General features: G+C 38.1%; 1 protein-coding gene across 5 annotated transcripts in view; it reads left to right on the top strand.

Moving 5' to 3' along the window:
* Positions 1 to 852: 852 nt before the first annotated feature.
* foxp1b (forkhead box P1b) overlaps positions 853 to 15,391 on the top strand; it is a 199,016-nt gene continuing 184,477 nt past the window's right edge. The window contains exons 1-2 of one of the 5 annotated variants that reach the window (XM_056253697.1): positions 853 to 1,176; positions 10,130 to 10,199. The gene's annotated coding sequence lies outside the window, so the exon portion shown is untranslated. Of the gene's footprint in view, positions 1,177 to 10,129; positions 10,200 to 11,436; positions 11,452 to 15,391 lie in introns of those variants that run through there. The other 4 variants (XM_056253693.1, XM_056253699.1, XM_056253698.1 and 1 more) reach the window with 4 other exon arrangements.

Raw genomic sequence — 15,391 nt, forward strand, 5'->3', positions numbered from 1 at the left:
AAAATTACTGTGCATTTCAGTCCTTGATCAAGGACAGTCAGACCTCTCCCTTATTCCAAGATCTCAGATTAATGCTGCTCACACTGAATGCTAACCGGCCTACAGAACTGACCAATGATTATAGCCTACTTTTCCCTCTTTTTTTAAAACATTTTTTTTAACGAGTTATCAAATTCTATAAGTTATAGGTATACTTCACACCTACAATAACTCTGTTCCCTGCTCACTTTTGGGATTCCTCTTGAAATGTATTTGTGAGTATCTGATATGATATACTTTTGGGTATATATATATATATATATATATTAGTATTTCATATCAGCTATATATAATTTATGTATATTTTGTGTTGCAGTTTATACATATTATACCCTTATACATGTATTTGCATTTTAATATAAAATATTTTGTGCTACCTCTATTCATTAGTTCCAGGAAACTTAAGTGAATATTGTTATATAGTAGCCTATAATGTTCTGTGAATTGTGAATTTAGTTACGCCTAAATCTGGTTATAACCACTGAGTATATAGACTCTAATGAAGTATGCTGATATTTAGACTATTAAATCCCCACACTCTGCACTTCCCTTCTTATGGGTTGTCCTTCTCCTGAACTTTCACCCCCCCTTGCTTCACTGGACAATTTCGAGGAAAAGAAGACAGAAAGCAGTTGCAATTACCAAACTATAGCAAGCTAAATTTATTAGAATTAAGTTATGTCGACCGTGAAAAAATGTTATCCTATCTTCTATGCAACTCACGTAGCATATCTCTGACTTTTTGACACACTTTTGTTTTGCAGCGCAAAGATCTGCAATGAATGTTGTTTACAGCAGGTGGATGTGGATATGACGTCACGGGCGTAGAACATCAAAAAATAACAACATCCAAATCCGCGATTCTCTCTCTTTTCTGTGTGTGTGCAAGGCGCAATAAACTGTAATAACATCCGAAGCAGCTCCGTGTAGAAAGGCGGCGTGAAACGGGCTCGAAACTGCAGCGTTGCTCCCAGTCCAGTGTTTGCAGCTGAAGTTAGTACCGCTGGCGGAGTGATATTTGTTGGTTATTTACAGTGCGTTTTATAGCACGCGCTCATGGTATACAAGATCTCGTGAAGAGTTGAATTTGTTATCGTTCACAAATTTCCGTGTCTATCTCGTCCCTGTCAAACCCCGGTAAGTTCATTCACCTCCTGCATTCTGCAACATTTTAGGGCACAATATGGACACAGTTTGTCTTTGTTATCTTATTGTTGCCTTATTGTTTTTAAGCAATATTGGCGTAATGAGCAAACAACATTATTGTTCGCGTGTATAATAACTGCTGTCCGGGCGATGCATTTTATTTGTAGTCTTAAGTACTTTTCAGAAGTTAGCTCTTTAGCTAGCAAGTTACGCTGTTCATTTTTTGTTTGTGTAAACAACATGTGTGACAGCTCTGGTGTGACGTGATGCGTAAAAACAAAGTAACGTTAAGTTATTGAAATCGCGATTCGTTGCTATCCATGGCGTAAAAGTTTGCGAGCCGAGATTTCTTTCGGTGTTCAGTGTTGTATAGGGGGCTTTTCCCCACGTGTTCCCTCAACCACAAACAAACTTCTACTGGTGCATCTCTTCGTTTGGAGTTAAATATAACATTAACAGTGCAAACGAAATCTGTTGAGAATATCGCGACAGTTTCTCCCGTGCATTAAAAAAAAGTTCAGTGCAGTACTTATCATCCGGTTGGGTTATGCAGTTGAGAGCAGAAGCGTTCAGAATTAAGTGTTCAGCAAGAGCAGGCTGTGTTTCAAAACCTAGTGAGTTGCCTAGTTAGACAGCATTTTGAGCATCATATGGGTTATGAACGCCCCTGAGAGTTCCATAAACGCTGTCTTGTCTCCGGGTTTGAAATGGAGACACAGCCGAAGTGCAGCTCGAGTAAAATTGGTTTTCAACATCACTGTGTTGAAACAAGTGTCAGAGATAAATGTGCCTTAGCTCGTACTTTCTGAATGTGAACCATACAACCGGTGGATAAATAGCCTACATTTAGGCTACTTAATAAAAGTCTATCAAATGTTTGAAAAAGTGGAGGAAATAAACTTTTAAATTGTATGCAGCTGTCTTGCACTTCAACACAATAAAAGTAGCTCTTTTCGTTTAGTAGAATGTCAGTTTAAATTTATATTTATAATTAGCCTGAAATATTCTTCACACAATACTATATTTGGTCCCACTATCTTGTTTTTTTTATACTAAATATATATTTAAAATATTATAATTATTCTGTTGTTTAAACATTCACACATTAAATAAACAGAACATTTGTACATACTCATACTCGCAATTATTTTACATATTTTATATTATTTATCTGTTTGCACACATATTCAATGGATCCAGATGTAAATCAGAAAGTGCAGATTTTTTTTTTGAAAGTGGAAAGGAATAAGAAATGTTGCTTTTTGCATTGGTTTGTGTATTATTGTTATTATTATTAAAGGGCATAAACTGAAATTACTAATCATTAATTGTATTATTTACCATTACCCCCCCCCCCTCATTGATTCTCATAAATGTAACTTTTAAACGTCTTTTCAAATAACACTTTTAAATGGGAAAGCAGCAGCTTTAGCACCCAGCATTGGATTAGTCATTGTCTGAGGGAAAGAGAAGACGAGAAAAAAAAAAAGAATGCTTTTTTTTTTTTTTTTTTTTTAGAAGTAAAGTAAACAGCCTTCAACAAGCGAACCTTGACAACCCAGATTAAGGAAAACACTGGAGATCAAACAGTGCTGCTGGGCCGTTGTCATGAGCTGCCTGAGAGGGAGAGACAAAGAGAAGGAGAGAGAGAGAGAGAAACTGTTTGAACAGGCACTGAAGTTTGTGCTCACTTATGCAGAAATGGACCTCTGCAAATGCAGACTGACCCAGGATTAAAAGCACTGGCTGAACTTTTCTATACAGCTTTTCGGCCTTGATGCTCAACAGCTTGAGAGCCTGAGTTATTTCATCCGTTTTATGATGGGAGCGCACTACTGTACTCTCCAAGTACCTGTAGTAAAAAAAAATACAAATCTTATGCCTCCATGCTGTATTTTCTTTCCCCATATATACTTTTTCAGATTCCAAAAATAGATTGTGCGTAATGTTACTCCGTCATGGTATTACAGGAAAGGCGTGCACATTTTTTATTCCAAAGCTAGTATTTTCAGATTTACTCGCAATCGTTTAGAAGATCGTGATGAGTCAGATGTGTGTGGTGGTTACGGCACAGAAAGGTTATTAACATCTTCACTGAGGTAAAGTGTATGAACTGTAATCTGAGAATCGTAGAGGTTAAAGACAGCTCACCGAATAATGCATGAAGTTGTGATGTCTGAATCATAACGCGGGATAGAGGTTGCTGCGTCCCGTGTCTTGCTGTGTGTTCGGGCAGCTGTTGTCTCTCTATAGCGTGTGGCTTTCATGCTGGGTTGCCCGGCTAGAGAAGCCAGGCCGTTGGCCAGTTGCTGGACGGCTTAGGGTGAGGATGCAGCCAGGTTCTTGTTTCTATGGCAACTCTGAACGCTGTCAACGTGCGGCAATAAGTTTTTTTTATAAGTTAATTATAGCTTGTTGTTGTTGTCACCTCAAAGTCACACTGAGGAATCCAGGTAGTTTATCAGTTGTGTACTTGCAGGCCATTAAAAATTATAATTATATATTCCGTTTTTAAATATCTTATATACCTTGTGAATTCAAACAAGTTTTTGGGTGAAAATGTGATTCTTTCTTTCTTTCTTTCTTTCTTTCTTTCTTTCTTTCTTTCTTTCTTTCTTTCTTTCTTTCTTTCTTTCTTTCTTTCTTTCTTTCTTTCTTTCTTTCTTTCTTTCTTTCTTTCTTTCTTTCTTTCTTTCTTTCTTTCTTTCTTTCTTTCACTATATAGGCTACCAGTCAAAATATTGAACACATTTATGTATTTACTTGTTCACAATTTAGAATAATAGTAAAATTATTAAAACTATAAACATCATGGGATTATAAGTGACAATTATTATTTTTTATTTTTTAAATGTATAAGAGTCATCAAATTGGTGTTTCTATTTATCCTGGACAATTGACAGCTGCTTTTCCTTCAATATTTGTACCAACTAATGCAATTATTTTCATATTTAGCATCAATCACATTTATCTGCCAAAGTTTTTTTTTTTTTTTTTTTTTTTTTAAATGTAAGCATGAGCCTTTAGATCAAATGTTTTTTTTACGATGATGTGAAACTTAAATTAATTTACTTCTGTCCAAATGTATGACTGGTAGTAGTGTATTTATATTCAAAACAATGTACTAAAATTGAATGAAAAGAGTTTGAATCCATGCAAAAAGGGTTTAGTGATCAATGTACAGTAAAGAGAAGGTCACTGATTTGTTGTTAACATCGAAATGGTTGACTTCTAGCTGTATAGTCATCTTGTATGTCCTTTTATTGGATTGTAAATCCAAATGGATCGGATTAAAGGCTGGATTAAATGTTGAAATGGTGTGATACTCACAAGTCCCTTTATGCCAGCTGTGAAGTTGACAGCTGAGCTGGGATCAGCTCGTTGGATCAGTTTCTCACTGATCTAGCCCTGAAGAGCTGAAGAGCAGCAGCCAATGCCTGAATTTCTGAATCCTTAAGCAATATAAATGCTGTTCTTTCCAGGAATTCAAATCATTGCATTTGTTGACATTTGTCATGCATAATGTGCAAGAAGTCTTTCCACTTTCCAGCATTTTTTCTTTGCAAAAATTGGCATTGCTATTGATAGAGTTCAGAAAGAAACAGCCGGAAAAGCTTCAGTATGCAAGAACTGCATACAGTGGTTTTCATTTCTTGTGTGAGTATTTTATAATATCTGATTCTGAACTACTGGCTAAACCAGTCGAGCAGAACTCTTGCATTTGTACCCATAGAAATGAATTAATTGGTTTTAATTTTATTTTTTTAATAAAATTAGTTGGGGCTGGGTGATATGACCAAAATCTTATATCACGTTAAGAGTAATTTTAGTTTACGATAATGATATATGACGATATAGTTATTTTTGCTTCAAAATTATGATATCGAAAGTTGATATTTCATAAATCTCATCACCAATCACGAAAAAACTAATACTAGCCTTACTAACATAAGTAAAAATAATTTCTACGGGAATTTAAATCTCAGCGGTTTCACAACTAGAAGCTGTGCAATGTTGTGGCATCATTGATTTTGACGACACGCCGACCATTCCAAGATGGCGGGTGTGCTGACGTGTCTGGAGAGGTCCAATGTGGTATTTACGTAGTCACACTACCACTCTTAGCCTGGTAATACCAGACTCTGCTACTTCACTTTGCTTCGTAGACAGAGTCTGGAATGGCATAATAGAGAAGTGTTTTCTCTCTCGCTAGGGGGCGCTTGTCTGAAGTTTAAAATCATTGGTTACCCGTAAGCCAATCAGATAAGTTTATATATGTTATGTGCCAACACAGCCGCATCGAACCACAGACATCATGCATCAAACTCAAATCTATGATCGAACTTCCACTGTAAACCTGCTGTAAACACTTGATGATGCGAGCGAAATACCGGAGTGAACATGGCTGTAAACGACTTTTGCAGATTATGCTAAGTTAATCTACGCATCCGCGGTACAATCAGGGCCTCTAAACTGATATTTGACCGTAGAGAGAAACAAAAAAATATTTGCAGCCAACTGTCAAAGTTAGGATTAGTTCTGTTAAACACAGCTCTTTGTTCATCTCGAGTCTGTCGGAAATGCTGCAACTTAAAGGTGAAATAAGTAACTTTTTTAACTTAACCGAACAGCTTTGGAGTCATTGTAATGTTTATATTACTGATTTCGTGTTGAATGGTGGTCGTCTCGCACCCCCCTGGTGCTTGTGAGCCGCAAAACCACCCTTGCAACTTTGGGCCGGCGAGCCGCCGGCCTCAATGTTAGGAAGTATCGTGTGATATCAGGTCTCGCGAGGTAACGAATTGCTTTACGGCAAAAAACAGATCTGATAAAATTCTGATAAAATGAGCATCAAACAGAAATAACTCGGCGCCGTATACATGTGGTGTTGGGCGCGCGCAGCTCTTAAAGGGGCCATACCTTATTTCCACTCGTTACAGCGTCCATCCTACTGAACAGGTACCGGTGTACAGGGGGACGGGATCTGGCCGTGAGTGCGAGCCATCTCTGCGTGAGCAGGGGTGTGACGGTTATTATATAATCGTGAGACCGACGGTTATAGTTGAACACCGTCATTAGAACTCTATAACCGCCAAAACTTGTAATTTTTACAAACATTTTTTATCATAGAGAATGTTTAAATACTAATATCAGCTTAAGAGGGAAACGGAGGCTGCTACTGCTGGAGATGATTCGGGAGAGGTCTGTGCACCTTTACCGATCAGAGCGCGCGCTGACACGGAGTAAAGCCTTGTTTATACTCGACGCGTCCTCACGATCGCGAAGGTGCGCGCGGCAAAAATGACGCGTTCGGTGCGCAAGACCGGCAAGACCCCATTTGGCTTGGCTGTGTGCACGGCTTTTTTTTTAAACAGCGCGCGCGGCGCCGCGTCCGAGGATGACCGACTTCAAGCCGAATCTACCCGAGCATGCACGTCTCACCGCACCGGCACGCAGTTTGCGCGCCTAAATTGCAAAGTTCATTCCAAAGTTTTTTCGTTAAGGTTTTGTTTACTGTGTGTGATTTATTTAAAAAAAAGCACGTTCATTGCAACGTTTGTTTGTTTTGTTAGTTAAGGATTTGTTTACTGTGTGATACATTTAATGGAAAGCACATTCACTTCTAGTTGTCTTGCTGTTCATGTTAAATAAACGTAGAGCCAGTAGCTAATCCGTGTCTGCTTGTTTATTCAAACTAAGTTGTCCTATAACAGACGAACAGTTATTCAAGCCCCCCCCCCCCACGACGGTTATGTTACGAACCGTCACATTTGACTCACGTCATAACCGTCATCACCAATTCTGAAACCGGCACACCCCTATGCGTGAGTGCTATTCACGACAGTACAAGTACTCCACAGCGACTCTAGGGGTCGCTGTTTGACAAAAATGGAACTCCTACTTAGTGCTGCTTTAATTGCAAGATTACAGCATGTCATGGCAATATTTAAGACCTGGAAAAGAAAGGAGACACTGACCTGTCAAAAGGCTCCCCAGTTTCTCGCTGACGATCGGTAATAGTTGATAAATCAAACTTTTCCCAAAGGGAGTATGGCCACAACATCACCTCAATTCAAAATGTTTAATACACACTCTTCTTGTTCGGGCTTCAGTTTGCTAATGCCAGGAATATTCTCCACAACTGAGCGAATTGCATCCGCGTCTCCATATCCGCGGTCGTTTTCGATTTCTCTGACCTAATCTTAAACTCGGCGCTTAGCGACTACGTCACGGCTTTCAGCCCGCCCTCTGTTCGTTGATTGGCCGGCTGTTTTCAGGCCGGAGGAAAACGGATAGATAGGCCGCTGTCTCAGACTGAGTACAGAAGCGAAATGAAATACGAAGTCTGACGTAGTCAGGCTAAACCACTCTAGCTACAACTGTAAAATGCGGGACAGGTGGTCACCCTAAGACACAAGTGTTTTCTTTCTCAACTGTTTGCTTTCACTTAAGACATAAATGACGGTGTTTACAAGGATACTCACAAAGATCGGCATTTTGACACATACGTGTGTGTTTTTGACCATTCAAGCCCAATAAGGCACCGAAAAGAATTCAGTTTGTGCCAGCATTTCAGCATTCTCGTCTGATATACCAAATGAGTCCCTTTTTCGCTGCTTATTGCGCTTGAAAGGTTTAAAATCAATGGTTTTTAAAGCGCAAGGCTTAAAAACAGATTCAAATCGCTTTCATGACGGTGCAGCACAACCGCAATAGAGACGATAGTCCAAAATCTCTGCCGGTTGACACATTTCTTTTTTCAAGATAATTTTCAACCCATTTTATCTGCTATGATCAAACTCAATTTTGATAAAAACTTTATAAGGTTGAAAAGATCATCTTGGCGACATATATAATTAGCAGATTTCACAACAGCAATGTTTTTTTTAACATTGCAGAAATTAAAATGTGTTTGTTTACAATGCATAAAAACACATGCACATGATCAAAAGATGTTAGACATGCACTAGTACAGAAACTGAACTCAGCTGGCTGTGGAGACCTTCACACCAGTTTTCACACCGAGTCAGTTCAGAATTTACACATCAACCTCTTTTGCACTTCTGAAATCAGAGCAGTGTTGCTGCACTAAATAACAGAAATGTATATGATAAATCTAAACGTCACTGGTTGCCTTATCATGACACGTTAGACATTCAAAACTTTTTCACATTGTTGGCTCTTGACTTTGGTATGATCTCAGATCCATACATCAGGGCCAGTATAGTTCATATTTGCTCCAAAGGAAATATGATGAATGGATATTATTATAGACTATGTTAGAAAATATATATTTAGATTTATATGTATGTTTTTATATTTTACGAATATATAATATTTTATTTTAATAATAATATTTTATAATAATATTATTATTATAATAATTTTTTTAACTTGAAGACTTTACCACTTGCCAAGCCATCAGAGTAACAAGTTCTGAAAATTATTTACAACGCTTGAAGAATACTTTCAAAACAGAGGAGAAACATATTTGGAAAAGGATAGAGTAGATGCCGATATTGTTGACTGGTAATTAATGTGCGTTTGTCTCAGCCTTTGAGACGTTTTGTCTCTGCTTACGTGTTTGTTAAAGGGACATCGTTTAAGTGCCCTCCAAGGGAATCGAGTTTTTCCTCCCTCTCAATAGCAGCATGCTCTCAATTAGAGTATGTTTAATCAGGAAACCGGCTCGAGTACTAATTACCTTATCATAGCTTGCATGGTAATTAGTTTTGCGAGAAGGTTTCTTTTTTTCCAATCGAATGTTCAAATGAATTCAAAGGAGAAAAAAAAAACCCGATGGAACTTTTCTTTGATCTTCTGTTTACAACTGTATGTATGTGTGTTTATACCAAAATGTGGCCTATTTGCTGGTTTGAACTTCGAAGCAATTCTGGTGGTCTTAATTGACGTGTTGCTTGTTTATTTGATATGTAAGGTCTCATCTGATGGATCATTATGAAAGCATGGTAATTATCTTAAACGCTCAACTCGGTAGCAAACCTGGCTCATTCACATGAAAGCGCTCACGTACGGCCTTTTTTGCTTGCCGCTTTGAGAAACCAACTGAAAGTGAAGCATTTTGAGTCATTGTAACCTCACTTCAAGAAGCTGTTTGAAAGATGCTCTTGGATGCAGCCCAATCTGTGCTTGACGTGCTCTCAAGGCTAGAAAACACACTGACTCGCTGTTATATCCACGAGTTGCCAGGGGGTTTTGCTCCTTGTGCGCCAGATTACCCAGACGAATTGAAATGTTTACTAAAGTGCTATGACAACATTTATCTCAGGTCCAGAAAGTTCCTGACAAAAATCTGTACTTTGTCAAACAGGTGGTTATATCCAAGCTCTAAAGAAAAAATCAAACTCTGTAACAATGAAGCACCATTTGTTGGTTCTTTGTTTTTCTAGTGCAGAGCGAAGTGTTGAGAAAGAGGGCTGAGAAATGTACTTGGGGATTACTGGATATTTCTCTAAAAGCATTTTGATGTTATGAATGAGCATAATGTACGATCTTCAGAAGCGTGGATTGATCAATTGGCCAATGCCGAGTGAACCTCAAAGCTCGAAAATGAGAGAATCAATCTTTTGATTTAATATCATAGAGCTGCGAGAAAGGAATTTTGAGTGCATTTCTGTGTACTTGATATACAATTGTTTACAGTGATTAAATGGATACTTTCAGGAGGGTTTATCACTTGCAGTTTATTGGTACAATACACCTTTTTTTTTTTTTTGCTATGATTTAGTGTAATGGTTAGAGCAAATTACACTTTGATTAATGAAAAATTGATCCATATTCAAAAACAAATGTCAACCTAAATTGAATTCAGATTGTGGAACCTTTTTTTTTCTTTCTTGATTGATGCTAAAGTCATAAAAAAATCATATATTCCTCTGTCCTGCAACATTGACTGTTGATGGTTGTATATTTGTGGTTTCAGACACCTCAACGAGACTGAAGGGATTTAAGCATACAGTCTACAATCACCTGCCAATTTACCTACTGAAACAGTAAGAAACTTCATACTTATTCTTGTTACACAAGCTCTTTTTTATTAAAAATGGATTGTAGTGCTACTTAAATGGCCTTTTTTCCACACTTTTTTTTTTTCTTTTTTGGTCACCACTGATAATATCAGCCCATATTTATATATTTTGAGATCATATATATATATATATATATATATTTTTTTTTTTAATTATTACATATAGGGCCTACATTATATTTGCATTATATGGGCAATTGATCACCCCAATCAGCTATTAATAACCCATTTTGGTCTATGTGTCACAGTTTTGCATTAAAACACTCTAAACAATCAGCAGAACTAGCAGTAAAAATGGAGTACACCTTCAACAATCAACTTTAAATGCAACAAAGCAATAATAATGTTTATTTTTTATAGCGCCTTTCAAGAACCCAAAGTCGCTTCACAAAATAATACAAACATTCAATTTCAATTAAATTTCATACAAATGAATTCTGAAGCATAAAATATATGACATCTGAAGTTATCATTCTTGAGAACTACTATTCTCCTTAAGTTTAGATGGTCCTTCAAACCCGTAACATAATTAACACCTGGTTTATTCAGAACCGCTTGCTTGGATAAAAATGTGTTTGTTGTCATAATTCAGTAACAAAAGTCTTTTGTAAAAATAGATTGCCTGATGTAAATATGCTATGCATTTTGGCATGGTTAAACATCACAGGCCTGTCCTTTATCAGTGCGTTTGACAGTCTTGCTGTTTGTCGCGTGCACCGCACCATTTGGATGACAGTGGTAACTGGCTGTCGAATAACCAAATTATTTAGTCATGGGTTTTAAACGGGCACGACGGCAAATGGATGTCAAGTAAATGATGCAATTTATTCCCCTTTTCCTCCTCCTCGCCAGGCGGGCTGCCACGGGACTTCTGCCAGCCTTAAATAAGTGTTACCCAGATGGCACTCGCATGACGCCCACTTGGTTACAGAATTGTTCCGCGGGAATAACTCGGCTTGCCACAACAAGCAATAGGTCAATTGAGCAGCGAGTGCCTGTTGCTTGACCCGTTTTGCATATGCAAATCTGCTAATGTTGTGTCATTTCGGTAAATTCCAGGGGAAGGCAGGCTCTCGGGGCTTCCTAAATGAATTGGAAAGGAGCCCAGTTAATGAGGGCGGAGGGGAGAGAGGTAAAAGAGGAGACGCTTGCTTCCTCAGCTCGCTTCCTTTTGCAAGTACATCACTTCCAAGTGTCTCGGCTTTGCGCGAGCTGTGGTAAAGGGAAATGTCTGTAGTTGGGCTCTTGTGGTAATGGGATAGTCCAGTGGGCACTTGGATAAGTGATTTTTTTTTTTCCTCTCGCTCTATAGTCTTTTTGAACAAAATTCTATTTTAGGAGGTGTGGAAGACAATGCCATGGTGTTTTCTCTCTTTTCACTCCATCGGCATCCCCTTTCGATACCTATTTATTCCTCTCTCTTTTTCTTTCCCTGTCTTTCTGCTTTGTCTATCCTTTTCTCACTTTCACCTTGCAACCCAACCTCTTTTATTTTCTGCCACACTTTTACACTTCATGGCGTGTAGGCGGGCCGCACTATGGGTGTCTGCTGTTTTTTTCGGTCTTTTACAATTGTTGCTTGTCAGATTGTACGAAATGTTCCCAGTGAAATATTGGGTAAAGGCCACGGCTTTTATGCCGGACAGTGCGATATACGTCTTTGTTGAATTTGGTCACTATATTAACAGTGTTGTTTGTCTGTTTTACTGTACATCAGTCATGTTTTAATATCCTTATTGACAAACAAAATTGAAATGGTACTATGCTAATATTGGCAATGCTTTGCCTGGAAAATATACAAAAAAGAAGTGTTACAGAAATCTCTTATCATTCTCAAAATTTGTCAAAACCTAAGTGAACTGTGTAGGGGTGTCCCCGACTAAGGATTTTCATAGTCGAATCAGATTCGTCAAGTCCTGCCTATAGTCGACTAATAGTCGAATCATGTGTGTGGTGTTGGGGAGGGGGCGGGGCTTTAACATTTTAAAGCCGCGATGTACAGAACACCACACAAAGATATAGAAGAAAATGTGTAAAAACATTTTCGATCAATAAAACTGAGAAATAACATAAATAACTGCAGAAAGGCCACACTTCAGATAGGATTTGCATTTCACATGCAAATCAAATTAAATCGGCTGAATTGCCTGTACGAGCATGCTCTAAGTAGGCCTACAGCGCAACATCGATGCACTGAAAAATAATCACAAATTAAGAACATAATATACATTTATAATAAATAAAAATACAAAACGAAATAAGTCAGAATCAAGTCACAAGAAGCAGAACAAATGTGTGCAAAATGCCTAAAGTGCAGGGGAACAAATATTCAAAACACAAGTCACAAATAGGCTAGTTAAATTAGATCACCCTGAGTGATCAATTAATAAAATAAAAATAAAGAAATTATTAAAATAACGAAAGTATGGCCAGGATTGTCAACTTTGTCTTTTTAACTGCAGAAACAACAATAAACGCTAAACTGGAGCGGCAGTCTTTTTAGCTAAACGTGTTCACACTCACAGTATCCAAAAATCAAAGTAGAACCGGCTGAAATGTTTTGAAATCACTACCCATACATAACTGATCGAAAAAACAAAATCCAGTCTTTCACTCGGCCTGTGTCTGTTTGAGTCTTTTCAAATTTTGTGCGCGGATAAAATACATTCTAAAACGCTTAACGTGAAAAACGCTTAACGGCTTTGTCCTTAAACTGTTATATTAAAAGATCAAATTCTGTACACACCTTATATTAATAAAGCATACTATATATAGCCTACAGAAAAGCAGATGAGCCCAGAATATGAACGCAACGCGTTTTATTATAGGCTACGTTAAGCATTTTCCTACCATAGAAAACCGTTAAAGAAAAGCTTTACGTGACTTTCAATAGGAGAAACGCGTTGCGTTCATATTCTGGGTTCATCTGCTTATCTGCACATAGAATGGTTTCTTAAGGTGTGTAGCCTACTGTGTACATACATTAAGCACGTAAAAGTGCCATTTAAGCGTTTTAAAAGCTTTTTTCACGTTAAGCGTTTTAGAATGTCCCGAGGAAAACCAACCTGTTAACGTTGGCCGCAGAAGTGCGATCATGGTTTTCCTGATGCTAAATCCAGCCTTGGAGAGTATCCTTTCTGATGGTGTGCATCTTTAGATTGTCTTATCCCAGACATTTTTAAAGATTTAAATCCCTGCCGACAAGACGCTCCTCTGTCGGTCACGGATCGAAAGTGAAACTAAATCTGTCACGGGGTGTTTGGAATTATTCACGCTGCTCGCACGTTAAAAAATATTTAATAAAAGCTTCTTTCTTTGCACATTTGTATCGACAGCATTATCATAATAGGCTGTATATTAACATATTGACAGAAAACCAGTAGTTCTATGTGAAATCAGACATTGAGCACACTCATATAGCCAAAATGACATAATCCACGTTTAATAACACATCTGCGAAGATTCGACCGTGAGATTGGTAGTCGAATCAGGCTCCTCCTATCGAAGCATCGAATCTTCGACTATTCGGGGTCACCCCTAGAACTGTGTCCTCTGCATCTCCCTAACATGCTACAGCTGCAATCGATGCTGCCCGAGCCGACAGCAGGAGCAGGACAATGTGGAGATGATTTTCTGCTGCCAAGACTTAAGTAAACAATCCAACAATCCATAGGCCCGAAACCCTCACAATACAAGCTCAGCTTACAACAACCCAAAGACCTTGTTTTCATTTCTCATGCTTTTTACTAAACAAACGCTCAAACTGCATATCACAATTTTTACCCCATTGGCAGCCTGTTACATTTTGTAACGTTATAGTTTTACAAACAGAACATTTTCGGTTGCATTTAAATCCCTTAAATACAAAGGTTTGAACTGCAGAATTGCAATTTAAATTTGAATGTTGAAATAGATGGATTTGTATTTAGTTTATATCACATCATATTTAATAAATAGTTGGACCAGGATGGAAGAACACTTCATTTTCAAGAATGCATTACATGTGTTGATTTTCTTTCCTTTACAATTCAGTAAATTCCTCTTTATTTCAAACAAGTTTCAGTTGAACTTCATGTAGTTTATTTAAAATTCCAACTAATGAATTGAAAGGGAGCCAATTTAGTAATCTTGTTTTAACAGTTTATTGAAAGTCTGCTTTTTCAAAAAAGAAAGAGAGCATGTAGGTGGAGATATATTTGTTGGTTTGTTGCATTGGTGTGCATTAAAATTCAGTTAGAAAAAGAGAAATTGTAGTATAATAAAGTTGGCTGTCTAGAAAGTGGTCCAGTTTGGGCTTTTCTAAACAAGCGGCAAATTGGAGAGAGGTTTGAATCTGTCCGTTTGCATTCGATTTTGCAATCACTCCTCTGTACTGTAAGATGCCAGCGTGTAAAAGTCAAGCCAAAGAGTTTTTTTTTTACAGGCAGTAAAATTGATTGTTTTAGCACCTTACAAATAACAGCAATAATTGGATGTGCATATTACCTCAATTATCAAAATTTTAATGCTGCGGATTCTCCTTTGGAATTTAATTATATCGCTGCTTGCAATCGACTATAAACCCAAACAAAACAATCAAAACATATTAACAGGCTCAGCGTGATAAGGGAAACAATCTTCTAAACTGAGATAAACCATCTCATGGATTCCTCGAGCAACCCCCTCACCTTGTATTTGCTCTTGTGTGATCTCTCTGAAAGCATCAAAGGATGTAAGGTCTCTCTAATGTTTCTCTTCCTTCTGCCCAGAGAATAACCCCTCGATCACACTGCCAGCATTCTTTTTTAAAAGCGCAAAGAAAGATGAATTTGGGCCATAAAGGCGCGTATCACAAGGGCTTTTTATCCTAAATGGTCCTTAGAATTGTTATCTATAGGGATGGCGCATTCCCAGCACTGTCGTGTTCAATCAAGTGTCCACTTAGCCGCGGCCAGGAGTAATTGTCCCCAAGTGGGCCACACACTGACCTGTTAATGTCTGTGTTGACCCTCTAACCTTGTCAGCACGTCTTCGAGAAGAGCTCTAAATCATCTCGATCTCCTCCGGCTCTTCCCGTGCTGCCGGGTCAAAACGGAGACCGCTTCAGGCAGACCAATCCCTTAAATTGTCCTGTCTTTGGTAGGTCATTGTCTTGAGGATGAGGTCCAGATTCAGGAT

The sequence above is a fragment of the Rhinichthys klamathensis genome, unplaced genomic scaffold (genome assembly GCF_029890125.1).
Source record: "Rhinichthys klamathensis goyatoka isolate OS25496 unplaced genomic scaffold, OSU_Roscu_1.1 h1tg000109l_1, whole genome shotgun sequence".
In the NCBI taxonomy this organism is placed as follows: domain Eukaryota; kingdom Metazoa; phylum Chordata; class Actinopteri; order Cypriniformes; family Leuciscidae; genus Rhinichthys; species Rhinichthys klamathensis.